Here is a 24580-nt window from a genome sequence, read left to right as displayed (position 1 = left end):
CTCCTCTTGTCAGGCCATGTAATCTTCAGCTCGTATGTAGATCACTGGTCACCATTCCTGCTGTCCACCGCCCATACAGTACCTCCATAACGCATCATAGAAAACTTCCATAACAACACCATAGAGTACCTGCATAAGACCACAATACATTCCCTCCATAACAGTACCATACAGTCCTTCCTTAACAGTACCATACAGTCCTTCCTTAACAGCACCATACACTACCTCCATAACACCACCATACGGTCCCTCCATAACACCACCATACAATACCTCCATTACAGCACCATAGATTACCGTTATGCCGCGGGTAACTCACTCCGTTACCGCCGCTATTAACCCTGTGTGACCAACTATTGATGCTGCCTATGCAGCCTCAATAGTAAAAACATCTAATGTTTAAAAATAATAAAAAAAAATAAAAAATCATTATATACTTCCCTTCCGCTGCCTTTCCCGCTCCTCGTGACGCTCCGGTGACCGCTCCATGCAAGCGGCAGGTTCCGGTGCTGAGGATGGTACGGGAGAAGGACCTGCCATGACGTCACGGTCATGTGACCGCGACGTCATCACAGGTCCTACGCGAGAGGGACCTGCCATGACGTCACGTCATGTGACCGCAACGTCATCACACCCTGGGACCGGAAGCTGCTGCCTGCACCGCACACAGGCGACAGAACTACAAGGGTACCCTCGGAAGGTGAGTATATGTTTATTTTTTACGTGGCTGGGCAATATACTACGTAGCTGGGCAATATACTACGTGACTGGCCACTATACTACGTGGCTGGGCAATATACTACGTGGCTCTGTGCTCTATACTATGTAATTGGGCAATATACTACGTAACTTGGCAATATACTACGTCACTGGGCAATATACTACGTGGCTGGGCAATATACTACGTGGCTCTGTGCTGTATACTACGTCACTGGGCAATATACTACGTAACTTGGCAATATACTACGTGGCTGGGCAATATACTACGTCACTGGGCAATATACTACGTCACTGGGCAATATACTACGTGGCTGGGCAATATACTACGTGGCTGGGCAATATACTACGTGGCTGGGCAATATACTACGTGGGCTGTGCAATATACTACGTGGGCTGTGCAGTGTACTACGTGGACATGCATATTCTAGAATACACGATGCGTTAGAATCGGGCCACCATCTAGTATACTACATAACTGGGCAATATACTACGTAACTGGGCAATATACTACGTGGCTCTGTGCTGTATACTACGTCACTGGGCAATATACTACGTGGCTGGGCAATATACTATGTCACTGGGCAATATACTACGTCACTGGGCAATATACTACGTCACTGGGCAATATACTACTTAACTGGGCAATATACTACGTGGCTGGGCAATATACTACGTGGCTGGGCAATATACTACGTGGGCTGTGCAATATACTACGTGGGCTGTGCAATATACTACGTGGACATGCATATTCTAGAATACCCGATGCGTTAGAATCGGGCCAGCATCTAGTACCATCATAATGTGCCTCAGCAAAACCTACAGTGTCTGAACAGTACCACACACACATATCCATATGTTCACGCAAGGTCATAAAGTGTGTGCGCGCGCTTGCGCTTATTTGTGTGTGTATATATATATATATAAACAAAACAACAAAATAGAAACAACTGAAATTATGTCTTATATTCTAGGTTCTTCAAAGTAGCCACCTTTTGCTTTGATGACTGCTTTGCACACTATTGGCATTCTCTTGATGAGCTTCAAGAGGTAGTCACCGGGAATGGTCTTCCAACAATCTTGAAGGAGTTCCCAGAGATGCTTAGCACTTGTTGGCCCTTTTGCCTTCACTCTGCGGTCCAGCTCACCCCAAACCATTCGATTGGGTTCAGGTCTGGTGACTGTGGAGACCAGGTCATCTGGCGTAGCACCCAATCACTCTCCTTCTTGGTCAAATAGCCCTTACACAGCCTGGAGGTGTGTTTGGAGTCATTGTCCTGTTGAAAAATAAATGATGGTCCAACTAAATGCAAACCGGATGGAATAGCATGCCGCTGCAAGATGCTGTGGTAGCCATGCTGGTCAGTATGCCTTCAATTTGGAATAAATCCCCAACAGTGTCACCAGCAAAGCACCCCCACACCATCACACCTCCTCCTCCATGCTTCACGGTGGGAACCAGGCATGTAGAGTCCATCCGTTCACCTTTTCTGCGTCGCACAAAGACACGGTGGTTGGAACCAAAGATCTCAAATTTAGACTCCTCAGACCAAAGCACAGATTTCCACTGGTTTAATGTCCATTCCTTGTGTTCTTTAGCCCAAACAAGTCTCTTCTGCTTGTTGCCTGTCCTTAGCAGTGGTTTCCTAGCAGCTATTTTACCATGAAGGCCTGCTGCAGAAAGTCTCCTCTTAACAGTTGTTGTAGAGATGTGTCTGCGGCTGGAACTCTGTCTGGCATTGACCTGGTCTCTAATCTCAGCTGCTGTTAACCTGCGATTTCTGAGGCTGGTGACTCAGATAAACTTATCCTCAGAAGCAGAGGTGACTCTTGGTCTTCCTTTCCTGGGGCGGTCCTCATGTGAGCCAGTTTCTTTGTAGCGCTTGATGGTTTTTGTCACTGCACTTGGGGACACTTTCAAAGCTTTCCCAATTTTTCGGACTGACTGACCTTCATTTTTTAAAATAAAGATGGCCACTTGTTTTTCTTTACTTAGCTGCTTTTTTCTTGCCGTAATACAAATCTAACAGTCTACTCAGTAGGACTATCAGCTGTGTATCCACCAGACTTCTGTACAACACAACTGATGGTCCCAACCCCATTTATAAGGCAAGAAATCACACTTATTAAACCTGACACGGCACACCTGTGACTACATCTTGAAGCTCATCAAGAGAATGCCAAGAGTGTACAAAGCAGACATCAAAGCAAAAGGTGGCTACTTTGAAGAATCTAGAATATAAGACATATTTTCAGTTGTTTCACACTTTTTTGTTAAGTATATAATTCCACATGTGTTAATTCATAGTTTTGATGCCTCTGGCATCTTCCCCGCTTTTCAGCACCGCTCTGGTCCCACAACACCATTTTGAAAATGCAGCTTCTGACAGCTGGAAGTCAGAAGTTACATTACAAGCTGTCAATACAAGGTTATGAAAGCCAGAACGAGGCCAGGAGGATGATCTCGTAGACTTGTACTGAAAAGTGACCTCCTCACCACTCCACGAAACACTAGAGCTTCAAGCAGGTCATTGTTCACAGGAGACGAACCAGGGCAATGCTGGAGACCAATGAAGGCAGCGGAAAGTGAGTATGAGACAGGGGGCAGCAGACTTACATTTAAAGTACCACTCCAGCCGTGCAATAAAGAAAAATGCTGGAGTGGTGCTTTAAAGGAGTCATTTGAAGAGCTACATGTGAATGGTGCCGCAGTGAGCGGGATCGACCACAGCTCTAGTTACTTGATGCTCTTCAGAGCTCCGGTTCTCGAGATTATGGGGGTCCCAGAGATTGGCAAGTAATCCCATATAGTAACCCATTTAAACAGGTTTTCCAACCTGTTTGTTTTTGTTTGGCCAAAGGAATATAAAAAATAAACCAATAAGGACATTCTAGAAGTTCAATACATCCTCTCTGACAATGTGACAATAGAAGTGTGTATATATATATATATAAGTGTGTATAAAACTGAAAATAAAGATCAGACAACAACCAAAAGGCGGATTTCATCACCAGATATCATTATATTCAGTATAGCGACGCCAACATGACACTGTGTGTAGGTTACTGTGCACAATCCTGCTGACAGAGGCACTTTAATTATGCCGTTTATGTCACAAGGGATACGCTGGGGGCCGACAACTATCCACCACGCTGGTTCCAGCGGGGCCGGCCACTATTCACCACGCGGGAAACGCCGGGGCCGACCACTATTTGCCACGCTGGATACGCCAGAGCCAATGACCGCCATACAGGGTACTCTTGGACTGATATATATATATACACATTACAAATGTGATATTTGAAAGTGAAATTATGGGCTGTCCACACGCTCGCATACATGCACGCTCGCACACATGCACGCTCAAAGACAGTAAAAACACGCACACATGCACGCTTACACACTTGAAAAAACATGTACACACATGAGAAAACAATTACACACATCAGAAAACCACACACACAGTGGCATAACTACAAAAGTATGGGCCCCGGTGTGAACTTTCAAATGGGACCCCCCCCACCAATCCAAAATATTTTCCATCAAAATTCACATTTTCCCTATTCATTTCGCACACTATAGCTTTATTGCAACGTTGTATAGTATGACCTCAGTGGCGTAACTATCCTGTGCCCCATCCTGTTATATAATTGTCCCCCGTACTGCCGTTATGTAATGTATAAAAGAAAATAAACCATTATACTCATCAGAAGCTTACACAGAAATGGGGATCCATATAAGAATCCATAGTCCTCTTTATAATATACTGCACAGTTCATAGTCATCCATATAGTATAATACACACTCCATAGTCTTCCATATAGTATTATACACTGCTCAGTCCTCCATATAGTATAATACACTCCTCAGTCCTCCATATAGTATAATACACTGCTCATAGTGCTCCATATAGTATAATGCACCCCTCATAGTCCTCCATATAGTATAATACACTCCTCAGTCCTCCTTAATACACTCCTCATAGTCCTCCATATATTAAAATACACTGCTCAGTCCTCCATATAGTATAATACACTCCTCACAGTGCTCCATATAGTATAATGCATCACCATCGTCATCCATGTCGTTCAATTCACTTCCCATAGTATAATGCACCCCATAGTTCTTCATATAGCATAATGTATTCCCCATAGTCCTCGATACAGTATAATGCAGCCCACATATAGTATAATGCAGCCACCCCACAGAGTATAATGCAGCCACCCCACAAAATGCAACCCCACCATACAATATTATGTAACCCCCATAGAATATAATGCAGCCCCCCTCATAGTATAATGCTGACCCTCCATACAGGGGCAGTGAGAAGGACACGGGCAAACGGTGACTAGGGGGCAGCGGAGAAGGACACAAGGGGGCAAGGGGAGATAGACACAAGGGAGCAAGGAAGACAGGCACAAGAGGACACACGGGGACTAGGAGGCAGGGAAGAAGGGCACAAGGGGACTAGTGGGCAAGGGAGACTGACACAAGGGGACACACAGGGATTAGTGGGCAAGGGAGACTGACACAAGGGGGCACACGGACTAGTGGGCAAGGGCGACTGACACAAGGGAGACTGACAAAAGGGGACACACGGACAAGGGACACAAGCAAAAGGGGACAAGGGCGACAGGCACAAGGGGATTCATGGGGACTAGGAGGAAGGGGAGAAGGGCACAAGGGGACACACAGGGACTAGGGAGCAAGGGAGACAGGCACAAGAGGACACAAGGGGACTCCGAGGGCAGAGTAGATAGGGACGCACGGGGAAACGGGGCTGCAAGGGGTCATGAGAATACGGGGGGAGACATAGAAGCAGGGAAGAAGGGGACACAGGAATTACGAGGACAGGGTAGATGGGGAACACACGGTGAGAAAGGGGACAGGGGAGACTTGAGAGCAGGGCAGATGGGTCACACGGGGACAAGGAATGCATGGGGGTGCAGGAGGACTCAGGGCATGGGAGATGGGGAGCATTGGGGGACCAGGGGAGGAGGGACAAGGCGCGTACGGGGGCCTGGAGGAGCATAATGACCTGAACCTGGGGACCTACAAAGACATGTGGCACGAGAGAGCAGGGAGGAAACGGGGCTTGTGTCACGGGGCCGGGGACGCTGGAGGCTGAGGACGGCGACACACAGGCAGCAGACACACCTTACTGCCGCCGCTCCCGTACACCTCCATTTTCATCCCCGCATCCTCCACATGGCTGAGCTGCTGCGGCATCCCCCTCCTGGGCAGCTCGGTCCATGCGACCCCCCCCGCCAGCCCCGGAGCCGCCTGATCCTGGTCCCAGCAGCCGCCACAGGCTCTGCCAATATGACAACCGCTATCACCTGTGAAGATGCTGCACTGCCTGGGAAATGACGTCATCGCGCACCCGCAGTATCAGAGGCAGAGGGGAATGATGGCTGACGCTCTCTCCTCCATCATTGCTTTGAACTGTACCAGCGTCATAGACACTGGTATAGTTCGATGTAGCGGGGGGAGTCGGCTGCCTCTGACGGGCTGGGCCCCTGACCTGCCACCGTGGTAGTTACACCCCTGCACTCGCACACACACACCCTGGAAAACACACACACACACCCACCAGGAAAACACACACCCACCCAAGAAAACACACATAGGAAAGTGCACATACCCAGAAAAAAAACACATACTCTGACCTGCCATATTTAATTTGTCAACTGCCCCCCTCAGCTGCTTAGGCACTGGCCCGGGGGGCATATGCATTCCTGCCACCCGGCCCAGCCTGCCCCTGACCTCAGCTGCTGCAGAACCTCAATACACACCTCTGCTGCTGCATAACCTCATAGTACACACCTCAGCTGCTGCAGATCGTCATACTACACACCTCAGGTGCTGCAGAACCTCATAATACACACCTCAGCTGCTGCAGAACCTCATAATACACACCTCAGCTGCTGCAGAACCTCATAATACACACCTCAGCTGCTTCAGAACCTCATAATACACACCTCAGCTGCTGCAGAACCTCATAATACACACCTCAGCTGCTGCAGAACCTCATAACACACTCAGCTGATGCGTGCTTCTTGCCCAGGTACTTTCCCAGTTGTGTGATGATTCTGACCGTCACTATCATCACTTTTTACAAGAAGCATGACGGTTTATGACTTATCGGGGAAATGGCCGGCCGTCAGGCGCTGCAGCAGATAGGAATGTGGCTCCGCTCCACGCTGACTGTCTCCAGCTCCACATGTTTGGGGACCACATTTGGGGCCATAAGTGTATTATGGAGATTTATATAAAGCAGATCTCCCATATACTACAGCAATGTGGGGGTTTGACCTCCTTGGACCCTCATCAATCCCAAAAACTAAGAGGTCAAGATCTCTTCTGCTGAGCTGCACCTTTGTGTCTGGACTGTGCCCCATCGGTCAGTGCTTACTGGTGATTTATTTAAAGGGATTTTCCATTTTTTTGTAACTGAAGCTGAATCACGTGTGCAAAGAGCTCCGTCATGTTTCGTTTCCTCTCCAGTCCTTAGACCTGCTTGTTGTCAGTGATTGGGAACATTCTTAGTTTCCCAAAACTGTGATCTGCATGGGCTGATACTTCTCCCATCCGAGAGGCTGTTGCAGTGTAATAAGCCAGAGACAATCCTTTGCGGACTCCGGATTGATAAATGTCCCCGGCAATAACATGTTGTGAATAATTTACCAGAAATTGTAAAACAAAGCAAAAATACCCTTTTTATTTTTCATTTTATTATTTTAGATATTTGTTTTTGCTATTGACTTTTGGAAAAGGAAAGCAATGCCACGTCTTGGCCGAAAGTCAAGATCGCAGATTATACTTGTACATAATAGACGGGAAATAAAAGCAGGCAGCGGGCAGCGTGCCCACCGTATTGTAGTGTTCACCACGGGGGCGCTAATTGGCACAGTGCTGGGACGGGGGCGAGGGGAGGATTCAGAAGGGGCTTGTATTTCCCAGCTGCCATCGGATTTGTGTGTTGTCGGGGGGCTTGTTAGAATTAATGCAAGAAAAGCAGACGCCGCTGTCCTGGTGACATTTCTTTCTGCAATCTAGATGCTGGAAAACCTTCTGGAGTTGTCTTTTAAGCAATTGCCTTTTGAATGAAGCATGTAGAGAGAAGAGCGGGGGGGGGGAATTAAAGGGATTGTCTCATTTTGTTAAGTGGGTAAAATGGCAACTTCTGAGGCGCTTGCTCAATATCCTCTCCGTTCTCTAGATTGAAGGATGTTTGAATTCTACATTTACGGCTTTTTATAACTCATAAAGTTTGGATTTTTGCCATGTTATTTTTGCACCAATTATGCCTTTTGCATCGGATTATTCCTGTCTTGATATTGCGTTGTGTGACACTCAGTTTTCATTAACCAGATATTTTCAGCCGATTCATCATTTTTTTTTTTAGAAATGTCGCAGAATTAATTGTTCCCCAGTCCCCAAGTGAAGCACAAAATCTGTGTATGGAAAGGGTCGTTCAAAAAAGCAGTAGAGCTCCGCTTTGATTAATTTGGCAGCAATACAAAAAAATAAAAATGTGCTAAATCTATAAATACATTGTTATATATTCTATGGAAAGCCATAAGGAGGGCCTGAGAAAACTGCTGCGCATTCAGCTTGCATTATTAAAAAATAAGATTTTGGTTCCAAATCACCTGCGGCCACTAGGGGAGCTGTACTATTGGCTGCAAATTCACAATTTTTCCGCCAAGCAACAGATTTGTTTGATTCATTAACTGCTTTAAGTTGTCATGTAGGAGGAAGAATCCCGGAGAGATCCCGATTCCGGCTTTCTAGCCAAAATTCACATTGCGAGACTTTATATAGTTGGAATTACCAGATATTGCGCCCTCTGCTGTTCACTGCGTGTCCATCCTGGCACAGAGCCAATCCCTAACTAAACTATTATTGTGCAAGACTGAAAAAAATTATGTACGGATTTCACTTTCAATTTTATACAAAAAAAAAAAAAAAAAAGTTTTGTCATTTAATCTTGTACATTAAACTCTTGAAAACTTTCCGCAGAGGAAGTGTTTCTACGGACTCAATTTAATCTGCAAGGCAGGTAATCCCCTAGAAATCAGTCATAGCATTGAGCAACATGAGGAAGATAAGCCATTTGTGCTCATAGCAGCAAACACCGAGGTTCTAGGATTTCTGCCTCTCGCACTTGTGGAATAGCAAAGAAAACTTGGAAAGAGACAATTTTTAATTTTTATTATTTTTTATTTTGGGGGATTTTTGATTGAGGTTTTCTTTGTCGACAGATGTTAGGGATTACAACCAGTCTGAAGATGGCTGCTACATTCTGTATGTATATTTAATTTGATTTTCAATATTCAGCTTAAAAACGGTTATATTTTATATACTACTTATAGTAAAAAAAAAATATTATTATAAGTTATTAAAAACAACATTCTTCTTTTAGGTAAGTGCTCAGTACAGACCCTTACTATATGTATAGGTGGGTTATGGAAATCTTTATATAATTGTCTTGAGAGTCTTGATTATCTGTACAGTATTCTGTATATAGTAATATCCCAACAGACAAAAGTACAAAAGGTTTGGAGGGTAAATCTTATAGGGCATGCTCAATCTTTTGACTAAGTCACTAGTATTTTAAAATACACAGTGACTGCACCTGCAGACTAGTGAGTGCAGCTCTGGAGTATAATACAGGATGTAACTCAGGATCAGTAATGTAATGTATGTACACAGTGACTGCACCAGCAGAATAGTGAGTGCAGCTCTGGGGTATAATACAGGAGGTAACTCATGATCAGTAATGTAATGTATGTACACAGTGACTGCACCAGCAGAATAGTGAGTGCAGCTCTGGGGTATTATACAGGATATAACTCAGGATCAGTAATGTAATGTATGTACACAGTGACTGCACCAGCAGAATAGTGAGTGCAGCTCTGGGGTATAATACAAGATGTAACAGGATCAGTAATGTAATGTATGTACACAGTGACTGCACCAGCAGAATAGTGAGTGCAGCTCTGGAGTATAATACAGGATGTAACTCAGGATCAGTAATGTAATGTATGTACACAGTGAGTGACTGCACCAGCAGAATAGTGAGTGCAGCTCTGGGGTATAATACAGGATGTAACTCAGGATCAGTAATGTAATGTATGTACACAGTGAGTGACTGCACCAGCAGAATAGTGAGTGCAGCTCTGGGGTATAATACAGGATGTAACTCAGGATCAGTAATGTAATGTATGTACACAGTGACTCCACCAGCAGAATAGTGAGTGCAGCTCTGGAGTATAATACAGGATGTAACAGGATCAGTAATGTAATGTATGTACACAGTGACTGCACCAGCAGAATAGTGAGTGCGGCTCTGGAGTATAACACAGGATGTAACAGGATCAGTAATGTAATGTATATACACAGTGACTGCACCAGCAGAATAGTGAGTGCGGCTCTGGAGTATAATACAGGATGTAACAGGATCAGTAATGTATGTATACAGTGACTGCACCAGCAGAATAGTGAGCGCAGCTCTGGGGTATAATACAGGATGTAACTCAGGATCCGTACAGGATCAGTAATGTAATGTATGTACACAGTGACTGCACCAGCAGAATAGTGAGTGCAGCTCTGGGGTATAATACAGGATGTAACTCAGGATCAGTAATGTAATATATGTACACAGTGACTGCACCAGCAGAATAGTGAGTGCGGCTCTGGAGTATAACACAGGATGTAACAGGATCAGTAATGTATGTACACAGTGACTGCACCAGCAGAATAGTGAGCGCAGCTCTGGGGTATAATACAGGATGTAACTTAAGATCAGTAATGTAATGTATGTACACAGTGACTGCACCAGCAGAGTAGTGAGTGCAGCTCTGGAGTATAATACAGAATGTAACTCAGGATCAGTAATGTAGTGTATGTACACAGTGACTGCACCAGCAGAATAGTGAGTGCAGCTCTGGAGCATAAGACTCATGGTCCGTGTATGGACCACAATGCACGGACAGCAGGTTCGGGTTGGATGATCCATGACCAGTCTGCATTACGGCCGTATGAGCCAGGCCTTATACTCAGGATCAGTACAGAATAAGTACCGGTAATAGATTTGCTATTTGCCACACAAGTGACAGTGAGCAATACATGTCTGGTACTTGTAGTTCTGGGGTTGTGGCTGCTTTATTCCTCATTCGGCCTCTGGCGTTCTCTTCTTGACCTTGTGAGGAACATTCTTGGAATTGATAAGAAGCTAATTTGCAGCGGAGAGATGTTTCTATCACATCATGTACAGGACCGCGCAGCAGGTTGACTCTTCTATTAATATATCATTGCAAGAAAGCTTTTCTCCAAGGAACATGATACAGATGATGGAACCTATCTTATCAAGGCTGTCTCGGTGTGTTGCAGACATGACGCTGGCTCTTGCCTTCTGCATTGCCTTCCCTGTTCTTTTCTTTCTAGTTTGAGCTTTGCATAAATTAATCAAGTATCTTCAGTTGGGAGTTATAATACAGCAGGTAACTTTTTATCTCAGGTGGTCCGATCCCTATAGCTGAAGAGTACTTCCATCATCAGTAAGGGGTCAGCGAGCAGGAGGCCATACACACGTGATACAATGTAGCCAGACTGAGGCAGTCAGTACATGATACCTTATATGATATATACAGTTGTGGCCAAAAGTATTGACACCCCTGCAATTCTGTCAGATAATACTCAGTTTCTTCCTGAGAATGATTGCAAACACAAATTATTTGGTATTATTATTTTCATTTAAATTTGTCTTAAATGTTAAATGAAAAAAACACAAAAAGAATTGTCCTAAAGCCAAACTGGATATAATTCCACACCAAACATAAAAAAGGGGGTGGACAAAAGTATTGGCACTGTTCGAAAAATCATGTGATGCTTCTCTAATTTGAGTAATTAACAGCACCTGTAACTTACCTGTGGCACCTAACAGGTGTTGGCAATAACTAAATCACACTTGCAGCCAGTTGACATGGATTAAAGTTGACTCAACCTCTGTCCTGTGTCCTTGTGTGTACCACATTGAGCATGGAGAAAAGAAAGAAGACCAAAGAACTGTCTGAAGACTGGAGAAACCAAATTGTGAGGAAGCATGAGCAATCTCAAGGCTACAAGTCCATCTCCAAAGACCTGAATGTTCCTGTGTCTACCGTGCGCAGTGTCATCAAGAAGTTTAAAGCCCATGGCACTGTGGCTAACCTTCCTAGATGTGGACGGAAAATAAAAATCGACAAGAGATTTCAAGGCAAGATTGTGCGGATGTTGGATAAAGAACCTCGACTAACATCCAAACAAGTTCAAGCTGCCCTGCAGTCCGAGGGTACAACAGTGTCAACCCGTACTATCTGTCGGCGTCTGAATGAAAAGGGACTGTATGGTAGGAGACCCAGGAAGACCCCACTTCTTACCCTGAGACATAAAAAAGCCAGGCTGGAGTTTGCCAAAACTTACCTGAAAAAGCCTAAAACGTTTTGGAAGAATGTTCTCTGGTCAGATGAGACAAAAGTAGAGGTTTTTGGGCAAAGGCATCAACATAGAGTTTACAGGAGAAAAAAAGAGGCATTCAAAGAAAAGAACACGGTCCCTACAGTCAAACATGGCGGAGGTTCCCTGATGTTTTGGGGTTGCTTTGCTGCCTCTGGCACTGGACTGCTTGCCCGTGTGCATGGCATTATGAAGTCTGAAGACTACCAACAAATTTTGCAGCATAATGTAGGGCCCAGTGTGAGAAAGCTGGGTCTCCCTCAGAGGTCATGGGTCTTCCAGCAGGACAATGACCCAAAACACACTTCAAAAAGCACTAGAAAATGGTTTGAGAGAAAGCACTGGAGACTTCTAAGGTGGCCAGCAATGAGTCCAGACCTGAATCCCATAAAACACCTGTGGAGAGATCTAAAAATGGCAGTTTGGAGAAGGCACCCTTCAAATATCAGGGACCTGGAGCAGTTTGCCAAAGAATGGTCTAAAATTCCAGCAGAGCATTGTAAGAAACTCATTGATGGATACAGGAAGCGGTTGGTCGCAGTTATTTTGGCTAAAGGTTGTGCAACCAAGTATTAGGCTGAGGGTGCCAATACTTTTTTCTGGCCCATTTTTGGAGTTTTGTGTGAAATGATCAATGTTTTGCTTTTTGTTTCATTCTCTTTTGTGTTTTTTTCATTTAAGACAAATTAAATGAAGATAATAATACCAAAGAATTTGTGTTTGCAATCATTTTCAGGAAGAAACTGAGTATTATCTGACAGAATTGCAGGGGTATCAATACTTTTGGCCACATCTGTATATATAATTTTAGTTTTTTCTGTCTTCCCACTAGGAGCCATTTTAAAGCTGTTAGATGCCCTTAAAGGTTGCACTCAATTAAAGGCAAGAAAGAAATTATGATATCTGAAAACAACAATTTTTAATTCATTTTAACCCTTTACGTATCTGGTGTTGATAGGAGACTCTTTTCGTGCATGCTATGGGGCAGTGTTCTTGAAACTGTTGCTTTTTAACTGCTACAAAACTTCAACAACCGCCCTGATGGGAGTTGTAGTTTTACGTCAGCTGGAAAGCCACAGGTTGGGGAACACTGCCATAGGGTGGTCTTCTCTCCATTCAAGGCAGAGTGGAAAGCAGCATAACATTTCCCATTGCCATTAATATAACTCAGTCTTATGAATTCATAAGAAGTGCCTCGGAGACTTGGACGGGGGCAGGGGCTCTCTTAGGCCATTTTTCGTGCCACTTCTAGGGAGCATTGGAGAATAGTGTCATCCAGAATGTCCTGGTGCTCCAGGATAGGACTAGGCTGTATAGAGCCGGTTTCTCCCATAGTGCAAACCTCATTTTGTCCTATTGCACTTTTTTAGCTGGATTTCTGCAACGATTTCAATACTTTTTGCAACTTTTTTCCTACAAGAAACTTTTCAAGCAACTCCTGAACATGACTCTGCTCAGACCGTGATGCGGTCTGTATACTTGCAGAACAATGTTTAACCCCTTCACCCCCGGAGCTTTTTTCGTTTTCGTTTTTCGCTCCCCTCCTTCCCAGAGCCATAACTTTTTTATTTTTCCGTCAATATGGCCATGTGAGGGCTTATTTTTTGCGTGACGAGATGTACTTTTGAACAATACCATTGGTTTTACCATGCCGTGTAACAGAAAACGGGAAAAAAATTCCAAGTGCGATGAAATTGCAAAAAAAGTGCAATCTCACACTTGTCTTTTGTTTGGCTTTTATGCTAGGTTCACCAAATGCTAAAACTAACCTGCCATTATGATTCTCCAGGTCATTACGAGTTCATAGACACCTAACATGTCTAGGTTATTTTATATCTAAGTGGTGAAAAAAAATTCCAAAGTTTGCTAAGAAAAAAAAAATTTGCGCGATTTTCCGATACCCGTAGCGTCTCCAATTTTCATGATCTGGGGTCGGGTGAGGGCTTATTTTTTGCGTGCCGAGCTGGCGTTTTTAATGATACCATTTTGGTGTAGATACATTCTTTTGATCGCCTGTTATTGCATTTTAATGCAATGTCGCGGCGACCAAAAAAACGTAATTTTGGCGTTTTGATTTTTTTTCTCTCTACGCCATTTAGCGGTCAGGTTAATCCTTTGTTTTTATTGATAGATCGGGCGATTCTCATTGCGGCGATACCAAATATGTGTATGTTTAATTTTTTTTTAATTGTTTTATTTTGATTGGGGCGAAAGGGGGGTGATTTGAACTTTTATATATTTTTTATTTTTTTTTATATTTTTAAACACTTTTTTTTCTTAATTTTGGCCTGCTTCAATAGCCTCCATAGCCTCCATTTAACTAGTTAATGGGCGCGGGCGGATCGCGATTCCGCTCGCGCTCATTGCGCGCACATGTCAGCTGTACAAAACAGCTGACATGTCGCGGCTTTAAGGTGGGCTCACCGCCGGAGCCCACCTTAAAGCAGGGGATCTGCCAGCTGATGTACTATTCCGTCAGCTGGTTGAAAGGGGTTAATAAAGTGTCATGTAGCAAACTCAGCTCTGCTAATTCCCTGTACACATGATAGTGCATTTGTTTGGAGGCCTGGGCAGATAAGCATCTCTTCCTTTTTTTTCTGTGATTTTTTTTTCTTTTTTTTTTTTTTTTTTTGGAGGATTTCTTAGTCCTCTTTGTGAGTTCTGTTTTGATGTTTAGTGATAGGACTCGCAAACGTGGGGACCCTTGTCATAGGTTTGGAGGGTCCATATTTTGGCCATAATATCAACTAATACACATATATTGCTATGTGTTTTTTGCACTTAGTATCTTTTCAGGGTGCAGTTGGGCCCAGATGGCTCTGTAAACTGTGGCCTCTGTTCACACACGATGCTTTTGCTTAGCACTGGGCAGCCCCCCTGATCTAGGAGTATGGGCGTCACTAATATGCTCTGCATCACCTGTATGTGAATAACGCCGCATACAGAATAGTATCTTTTGTGCACTAATATACCAAACAGTCACCCCCTCCATGGATTGGTAGGCTGAGAGTGGCTGTTTTATCGGTATTGCTGCACCTGTGTTGCTGCCATCATTAATCGGGTCCACTGCACCCTGATAGTGCATTTGTTTGGAGGCCTGGGCAGGTAAGGTCTCTGCCTTTTTTCTGGTGTTTTTTAACACATGTATAATTAGCTATAATCACACAGCACAATTTCTGTAACGTCGTCCTCTACTGAGTGTCCTTTGTACCTTATGTTGAATCTGGATTTCTGACAAGGCGCGGGGTTTTCCCTCAGTGGAAGTCAGCGGAGGCCGCACTCCTCCTTCCAACTACCTGTCCTGCAATCAGGAGAATGATCTGATACTTTTTCTTTATGACATTTCCCAGAACATTATTTCTTACAGATTAGCTATCAGATAGGACTGTGATACTGATGACCCATCGGTAGTAGCTCTCTGGTACCAGTGCCCGTTATTCAGTCATAGACCCCTCAGTTGTGGTAATACGGGAGGTTCTGGGATAACAATAGTAAATCCATCGTGCTCCTCTGCACAAGCAGTAACGTCTCCGACCACCACTGCAGTCCACCGCTGCAATCAGGCTTCATTTCTTATAAAGCCAAAGCTTTTTATCTTCAACACAGGATCCAAGAAGTATCGTTTCTCCCTGCGGAGAGTGACATGATAAGTATGTCGAGGTGAGGAGACTTAAAGCCGCAATGCTCTTCTAGGAAATATGCAAATTGTCTCTTCAGAGAGGAAGAGGACTAGAACTCTAGTGCCACCTATTGGAAGTAGCGATCCTAACAGTCAATGTCGACCCTTTAACGAGCCTTGTCACATGACTTAGGATAATAGCCAAACCAGAATCTCAATTTGCAGACACTGTTTCGGGATACTGCCCCTCATCAGTGCAAAGCGGAGATCTGGTTTGGCTGTGTGTGGGGCATCCGACCGATATCCAAAAAGTATCGTTTCTCCTTGCGGAGAGTGGCATGTCGAGGAGAGGAGACTTAAAGCCGCAATGCTCCTCTGGGAAATATGCAAATTGTCTCTTCAGAGAGGAAGAGGACGACATTGACTGTTAGGATTGCTACTTCCAATAGGTGGCACTAGAGTTCTAGTCCTCTTCCTCTCTGAAGAGACAATTTGCATATCTTCAACACAATAATTGAAGCCTGTAAGATGTGTAAAGTATTCCCAAGTCCTAGTACTTCTAAAAACACAACGTAAAAATGAACTTTCACTTTAATTTGTTCAGATTTATAAGATGCATACCTGTATTATACTGTATTATACTCCAGAGCTGCACTCACCATTCTGCTGGTGCAGTCACTGTGTACATACATTACGTTACCGATCCTGAGTTACATCCTGTATTATACTCCAGAGCTGCACTCACTATTCTGCTGGTGCAGTCACTGTGTACATACATTACTGATCCTGAGTTACATCCTGTGTTATACTCCAGAGCTGCACTCACTATTCTGCTGGTGCAGCCACTGTGTACATATATTACATTACTGATCCTGAGTTACATCCTGTATTAAACTCCATAGCTGCACTCACTATTATGCTGGTGCAGTCACTGTGTACATACATTACATTACTGATCCTGAGTTACATCCTGTATTATACTCCAGAGCTGCACTCACCATTCTGCTGGTGCAGTCACTGTGTACATACATTACGTTACTGATCCTGAGTTACATCCTGTATTATACCCCAGAGCTGCACTCACTATTCTGCTGGTGCAGTCACTGTGTACATACATTACTGATCCTGAGTTACATCCTGTATTATACCCGAGAGCTGCACTCACTATTCTGCTGGTGCAGTCACTATGTACATACATTACATTACTGATCCTGAGTTACATCCTGTATTATACTCCAGAGCTGCACTCACCATTCTGCTGGTGCAGTCACTGTGTACATACATTACGTTACTGATCCTGAGTTACATCCTGTATTATACCCCAGAGCTGCACTCACTATTCTGCTGGTGCAGTCACTGTGTACATACATTACTGATCCTGAGTTACATCCTGTATTATACCCCAGAGCTGCACTCACTATTCTGCTGGTGCAGTCACTGTGTACATATATTACATTACTGATCCTGAGTTACATCCTGTATTAAACTCCATAGCTGCACTCACTATTATGCTGGTGCAGTCACTATGTACATACATTACATTACTGATCCTGAGTTACATCCTGTGTTATACTCCAGAGCTGCACTCACCATTCTGCTGATGCAGTCACTGTGTACATACATTACGTTACTGATCCTGAGTTACATCCTGTATTATACCCCAGAGCTGCACTCACTATTCTGCTGGTGCAGTCACTGTGTACATACATTACTGATCCTGAGTTACATCCTGTATTATACCCCAGAGCTGCACTCACTATTCTGCTGGTGCAGTCACTGTGTACATACATTACATTACTGATCCTGAGTTACATCCTGTATTATACCCCAGAGCTGCACTCACTATTCTGCTGGTGCAGTCACTGTGTATATACATTACATTACTCATCCTGAGTTACATCCTGTATTATACTCCAGAGCTGCACTCACTATTCTGCTGGTGCAGTCACTGTGTACATACATTACATTACTGATCCGGAGTTACATCCTGTATTATACTCCAGAGCTGCACTCACTGTTCTGCTGGTGCAGTCACTGTGTACATACATTACTTATCCTCTATTATACTGCACAGCGGATAATTATCGTTATTATTGTCTTTTTATAACCCCTGCTGAGTAATTGTTTAATAGGCCTCCATTTACCAATTACCAGTTCCCATAAAACACCCACAGCTCGCAGTGCTATGATTGTTAGCGCTCTTGTCCATGTTGCAATTCCGAGTATTTTTGTTGGTCTTGATGCTATTTCTGTATGGCTGATTCTGGCCGTTTGACCACTGATTGCACAGGGGTCTCCCCCTCTTATCTACCTGATATGAGAGCCAAGAATATTAATGAACCTCCCTCATCTGTCAGTGGATCAACATTGATATTCTGTGTTCTGTATATGAAGATCATCTCGTCATTCATTCAGACTCCTTTGTGTGGCGCAACGCTCTGCACACTGGTCAGTAGTGGGACTGCTGCCAAATAACTAGTAAAAATAAGCAGCAGCCTAAGCGGGGAGCTACCTGCCCATAGACCATTGCCATCTGAACAATAGACTAGGTAAAATATTTATTTTATTTATTATAACTTCACTCAAAGGATTTTCATTGTGGGAGACGGCATCCTGCATTCTTCACGTCCTTCCTTCCTTATACTGTAGTGACTGCAGGTTTGATGGTCATTAACCCCTTCCCGACCTGTGACACAGCGTATGCGTCATGAAAGTCGGTGCCAATCCGACCTGTGACGCATATGCTGTGTCACAGAATGATCGCGTCCCTGCAGATCGGGTGAATGGGTTAACTCCCATTTTACCCAATCTGCAGAGACAGAGGGAGTGGTACTTTGGCCCAGGGGGGGTGGCTTCACCCCCCCGTGGCTACGATCGCTCTGATTGGCTGTTGAAAGTGAAACTGCCAATCAGAGCGATTTGTAATATTTCACCTATGAAAATGGTGAAATATTACAATCCAGCCATGGCCGATGCTGCAATAGCATCTGCCATGGCTGGAGACCCCGATCTGCCCCCCCCCCCCCACCCCACCGATCGCCTCCCCAGTCGTCCTCTTTGCCCCGATCTCCGTTCCGCTCCCCTCCTCCCTCCTGTCGGCTCCCCCGGTCCTCCTGTCCGCTCCCCAGGTCCAGGTCCAGGCCCAGCGATCAAAATAAAAAAAATAGTAAATAAATCCCCCCCTTTATCACCCCCATAGGTAGGGACAATAATAAAATACAGAAAATATAATTATTTTTGTTTTTCCATTAGGGTTAGGGTTAGGGGTACGGTTAGGGGTAGGGTTAGGGGTAGGGTTGCACTTAGGGTTGCACTTAGGGCTGCACTTAGGGCTGCACTTAGGGTTGCACTTAAGGCTAGGGTTGCACTTAGGGTTTCACTTAGGGCTAGGGTTGCACTTAGGGTTGCACTTAGGGCTAGGGTTGCACTTAGGGTTGCACTTAGGGCTAGGGTTGCACGTAGGGTTGCACGTAGGGTTGCACTTAGGGTTGCACTTAGGGTTGCACTTAGGGCTAGGGTTGCACTTAGGGCTAGGGTTGCACTTAGGGTTGCACTTAGGGCTAGGGTTGCACTTAGGGTTGCACTTAGGGCTAGGGTTGCACTTAGGGCTAGGGTTAGAATTAGGGTTAGAATTAGGGTTGCACTTAGGGTTGCACTTAGGGTTGCACTTAGGGTTGCACTTAGGGCTAGGGTTGCACTTAGGGTTGCACTTAGGGTTGCACTTAGGGTTGCACTTAGGGCTAGGGTTGCACTTAGGGTTGCACTTAGGGCTAGGGTTGCACTTAGGGTTGCACTTAGGGCTAGGGTTGCACTTAGGGTTGCACTTAGGGCTAGGGTTGCACTTAGGGCTAGGGTTAGAATTAGGGTTAGAATTAGGGTTAGAATTAGGGTTGCAATTAGGGTTAGGGTTGGAATTAGGGTTAGAATTAGGCTATGTGCACACGGTGCGGATTTGGCTGCGGATCCGCAGCGGATTGGTCGCTGCGGATTCGTATCAGTTTTCCATCACGTTTACAGTACCACGTAAACCTATGGAAAACCAAATCCACTGTGCCCATGGTGCGGAAAATACAGCGCGGAAACGCTGCGTTGTATTTTCCGCAGCATGTCAATTCATTGTGCAATTCCGCAGCGTTTTACACCTGCTCCATAATAGGAATCCGCAAGTGAAATCCACACAAAAAACACTGGAAATCCGCAGTAAACCCGCAGGTAAAGCGCAGTGCGTTTTACCTGCAGATTTTTCAAAAACTGCGGAAAAATCCACACAAATCCGCAACGTGAGCACATAGCCTTAGGTTTAGGGTTGGAATTAGGGGTAAGACTAGGGTTAGGGGTGTGTTGGGGTTAGGGTTGTGGTTAGGGTTGGGATTAGAGTTAGGGGTGTGTTGGGGTTAGTGTTGGAGTTAGAATTGAGGGGTTTCCACTTTTTAGGCACATCAGGGGGTCTCCAAACGCGACACGGCGCCACTATTGATTCCAGCCAATCTTGCGTTGAAAAAGTAAAATGGTGCTCTCTCCCTTCCGAGCCCCGGCGTGTGCCCAAACAGTGGTTTACCCCCACATATGGGGTACCAGCGTACTCAGGAGAAACTGAGCAACAACTTTTGGGGTCCAATTTCTCCTGTAACCCTTGGGAAAATAAAAAATTGCGGGCTAAAAAATTATTTTTGAGGAAAGAAAAATGATTTTTTATTTTCACGGCTCTGCGTTATAAACTTCTGTGAAGCACTTGGGGGTTCAAAGTGCTCACCACACATCTAGATAAGTTCCCTTGGGGGTTTAGTTTCCAAAATGGGGTCACTTGTGGGGGGTTTCTACTGTTTAGGCACATCAGGGGCTCTGCAAACGCAACGTGATGCCCGCAGAGCATTCCATCAAAGTCTGCATTGCAAAACGTCACTACTTCACTTCCAAGCTCCGGCATGTGCCCAAACAGTGGTTTACCCCCACATATGGGGTATCACCGTAATCAGGAGAAACTGGACAACAACTCTTGGGGTCAAATTTCTCCTGTCACCCTTGGGAAAATAAAAAAATCAGGGCTAAAAAAAAATTTTTGAGGAAAGAAAACGTATTTATTATTTTCATGGCTCTGCGTTATAAACTTCTGTAAAGCACTTAGGGGTTCAAAGTGCTCACCACACATCTAGATAAGTTCCCTTGGGGGTTTAGTTTCCAAAATGGGGTCACTTGTGGGGGGTTTCTACTGTTTAGGCACATCAGGGGCTCTGCAAACGCAACGTGACGCCCGCAGAGCATTCCATCAAAGTCTGCATTTCAAAACATCACTACTTCACTTCCAAGCCCCGGCATGTGCCCAAACAGTGGTTTACCCCCACATATGGGGTATCAGCATACTCAGGAGAAACTGGACAACAACTCTTGGGGTCAAATTTCCCCTGTTACCCTTGGGAAAATAAAAAATTCAGGGCTAAAAAAAAAATTTTGAGAAAAGAAAAATTATTTTTTATTTTCATGGCTCTGCGTTATAAACTTTTGTGAAGCACTTGGGGGTTCAAAGTGCTCACCACACATCTAGATTAGTTCCTTGGGAGGTCTAGTTTCCAAAATGGGGTCACTTATGGGGAAGCTCCAATGTTTAGGCACACAGGGGCTCTCCAAACGCGACATGGTGTCCGCTAATGATTGGAGCTAATTTTCCATTCAAAAAGCCAAATGGCGTGCCTTCCCTTCCAAGCCCTGCCGTGCACCCAAACAGTGGTTTACCCCCACATATGGGGTATCATCGTACTCAGGACAAATTGTACAACAACATTTGGGGTCCAATTTCTCCTGTTACCCTTGGGAAAATAAAAAATTCTGGGCTAAAAATCATTTTCGAGGAAAGAAAAATTATTTTTTATTTTCACGGCTCTGCGTTATAAACTTCTGTGAAGCACTTGTTGGTTTAAAGTGCTCACTATGCATCTAGATAAGTTCCTTGGGGGGTCTCCTTTCCAAAATGGGGTCACTTGTGGGGAAGCTCCAATGTTTAGGCACACAGGGGCTCTCCAAACGCGACATGGTGTCCGCTAACGATGGAGATAATTTTTCATTCAAAAAGTCAAATGGCGCTCCTTCCCTTCCGAGACTTACCATGTGCCCAAACAGTGGTTTACCCCCACATGTAAGGTATCAGTGTACTCAGGAGAAATTGCCCAACAAATGTTAGGATCCATTTTATCCTGTTGCCCATGTGAAAATTAAAAAATTGAGGCTAAAATAATTTTTTTGTGAAAAAAAAAAAAGTACTTTTTCATTTTTACGGATCAATTTGTGAAGCCCCTGGGGGTTTAAAGTGCTTACTATGCATCTAGATAAGTTCCTTGGGGCGTCTAGTTTCCAAAATGGGGTCACTTGTGGGGGAGCTCCAATGTTTAGGCACACGGGGGCTCTCCAAACGCGACATGGTGTCCGCTAAAGATTGGAGCCAATTTTTCATTCAAAAAGTCAAATGGCACTCCTTCCCTTCCGAGTTCTGCCGTGCGCCCAAACAGTGGTTTACCCCCACATATGAGGTATCAGCGTACTCAGAACAAATTGGACAACAACTTTCGTGGTCCAGTTTCTCCTTTTACCCTTGGGAAAATAAAAAAATTGTTGCTAAAAGATCATTTTTGTGACTAAAAAGTTAAATGTTCATTTTTTCCTTCCATGTTGCTTCTGCTGCTGTGAAACACCTGAAGGGTTAATAAACTTCTTGAATGTGGTTTTGAGCACCTTGAGGGGTGCAGTTTTTAGAATGGTGTCACTTTTGGGTATTTTCAGCCATATAGAACCCTCAAATTGACTTCAAATGTGAGGTGGTCCCTAAAAAAAATGGTTTTGTAAATTTTGTTGTAAAAATGAGAAATCACTGGTCAAATTTTAACCCTTATAACTTCCTAGCAAAAAAAAATGTTGTTTCCAAAATTGTGCTGATGTAAAGTAGACATGTGGGAAATGTTATTTATTAACTATTTTGTGTCACATAACTCTTTGGTTTAACAGAATAAAAATTCAAAATGTGAAAATTGCAAAATTTTCAAAATTTTCGCCAAATTTCCATTTTTTTCACAAATAAACGCAGAAATTATCAACCTAAATTTACCACTAACATGAAGCCCAATATGTCACGAAAAAACAATCTCAGAATCGCTAGGATCCGTTGAAGCGTTCCTGAGTTATTACCTCATAAAGGGACACTGGTCAGAATTGCAAAAAACGGCAAGGTCATTAAGGCCAAAATAGGCTGGGTCATGAAGGGGTTAATATGGAAATCTTTAATGGAAGTGGAGTATAAATGGAAACAATAATTCGTACTTAGGAGGTGAGGACTGTAATATTCAAAAAATAACTGACCGTGGAAAAACAATAATAGACATGGAAAAATTGAACGGATAACAACATAGAAAATAACCCGAAGGTGGAAACTTTACAGGGGTCAGTATTATAGTAGTTATATTATTATACATGGGAGGCAGAATTATAGTAGTTATATTCTTGTACATAGGAGCAGTATTATAGTAGTTATATTCTTGTACATAGGGGACAGTATTATAGTAGTTAGGAGCAGTATTATAGTAGTTACCGGTATATTCTTGTACATAGGAAGCAGTATTATAGTAGTTATATTCTTGTACATAGGAGCAGTATTATAGTAGTTATATTCTTGTACATAGGGGGCAGTATTATAGTAGTTATATTCTTGTACAAAGGAGCAGTATTATAGTGGTTATATTCCTGTACATAGGGGCAGTATTATAGTAGTTATATTCTTGTGCATAGGGAGCAGTGTTATAGTAGTTATATTTTTGTACATAGGAGCAGTATTATAGTAGTTATATCCTTGTACAAAGGAGCAGTATTATAGTGGGTATATTCCTGTACATAGGGGCAGTATTATAGTAGTTATATTCTTGTGCATAGGGAGCAGTATTATAGTAGTTATATTCTTGTACATAGGGAGCAGTATTATAGTAGATATATTCTTGTACATAGGAGCAGTATTATAGTAGTTATATTCTTGTACATAGGGGCAGTATTATAGTAGTTATATTCTTGTGCATAGGGAGCAGTATTATAGTAGTTATATTTTTGTACATAGGAGCAGTATTATAGTAGTTATATTCTTGTACATAGGGGGCAGTTTTATAGTAGTTATATTCTTGTACATAGAGAGCAGTATTATAGTAGATATATTCTTGTACATAGGAGCAGTATTATAGTAGTTATATTCTTGTACATAGGGGCAGTATTATAGTAGTTATATTCTTGTACATAGGAGGCAGTATTATAGTAGTTATATTCTTGTACATAGGGGGCAGTATTATAGTAGTTATATTATTGTACATAGGAGGCAGTATTATAGTAGTTATATTCTTGTGCATAGGGGCAGCATTATAGTAGCTATGTTATTGTACAAAGTAGGCAGTATTATAGTAGTTATATTTTTGTACATAGGAACAGTATTATAGTAATTATATTCTTGTACATAGAGAGCAGTATTATAGTAGATATATTCGTGTACATGGGGCAGTATTATAGTAGTTATTTTCATGTACATAGGAGCAGTATTATATTAGTTATATTCTAGTACATAGGGAGCAGTATTATAGTAGTTATATTCTTGTACATAGGAGCAGTATTATAGTAGCTATGTTATTGTACATAGTAGGCAGTATTATAGTAGTTATATTTTTGTACATAGGAGCAGTATTATAGTAGTTATATTCTTGTGCATAGGGGCAGCATTATAG

General features: G+C 43.4%; 1 protein-coding gene across 6 annotated transcripts in view; it reads left to right on the top strand.

The window, feature by feature from the left end:
• The window catches only part of TRAF3 (TNF receptor associated factor 3), a 160327-nt gene that overhangs the window by 83718 nt on the left and 52029 nt on the right, over positions 1 to 24580 (top strand). The window contains exon 1 of one of the 6 annotated variants that reach the window (XM_077269011.1): positions 8148 to 9028. The exons of the other annotated variants lie outside the window; for them this stretch is intronic. The gene's annotated coding sequence lies outside the window, so the exon portion shown is untranslated. Of the gene's footprint in view, positions 1 to 8147; positions 9029 to 24580 lie in introns of those variants that run through there. 6 annotated transcript variants of the gene reach the window in all.

The sequence above is a fragment of the Ranitomeya variabilis genome, chromosome 1 (assembly GCF_051348905.1).
Source record: "Ranitomeya variabilis isolate aRanVar5 chromosome 1, aRanVar5.hap1, whole genome shotgun sequence".
Lineage (NCBI taxonomy): Eukaryota > Metazoa > Chordata > Amphibia > Anura > Dendrobatidae > Ranitomeya > Ranitomeya variabilis.
This window is presented reverse-complemented; position numbering and strand designations above follow the sequence as displayed.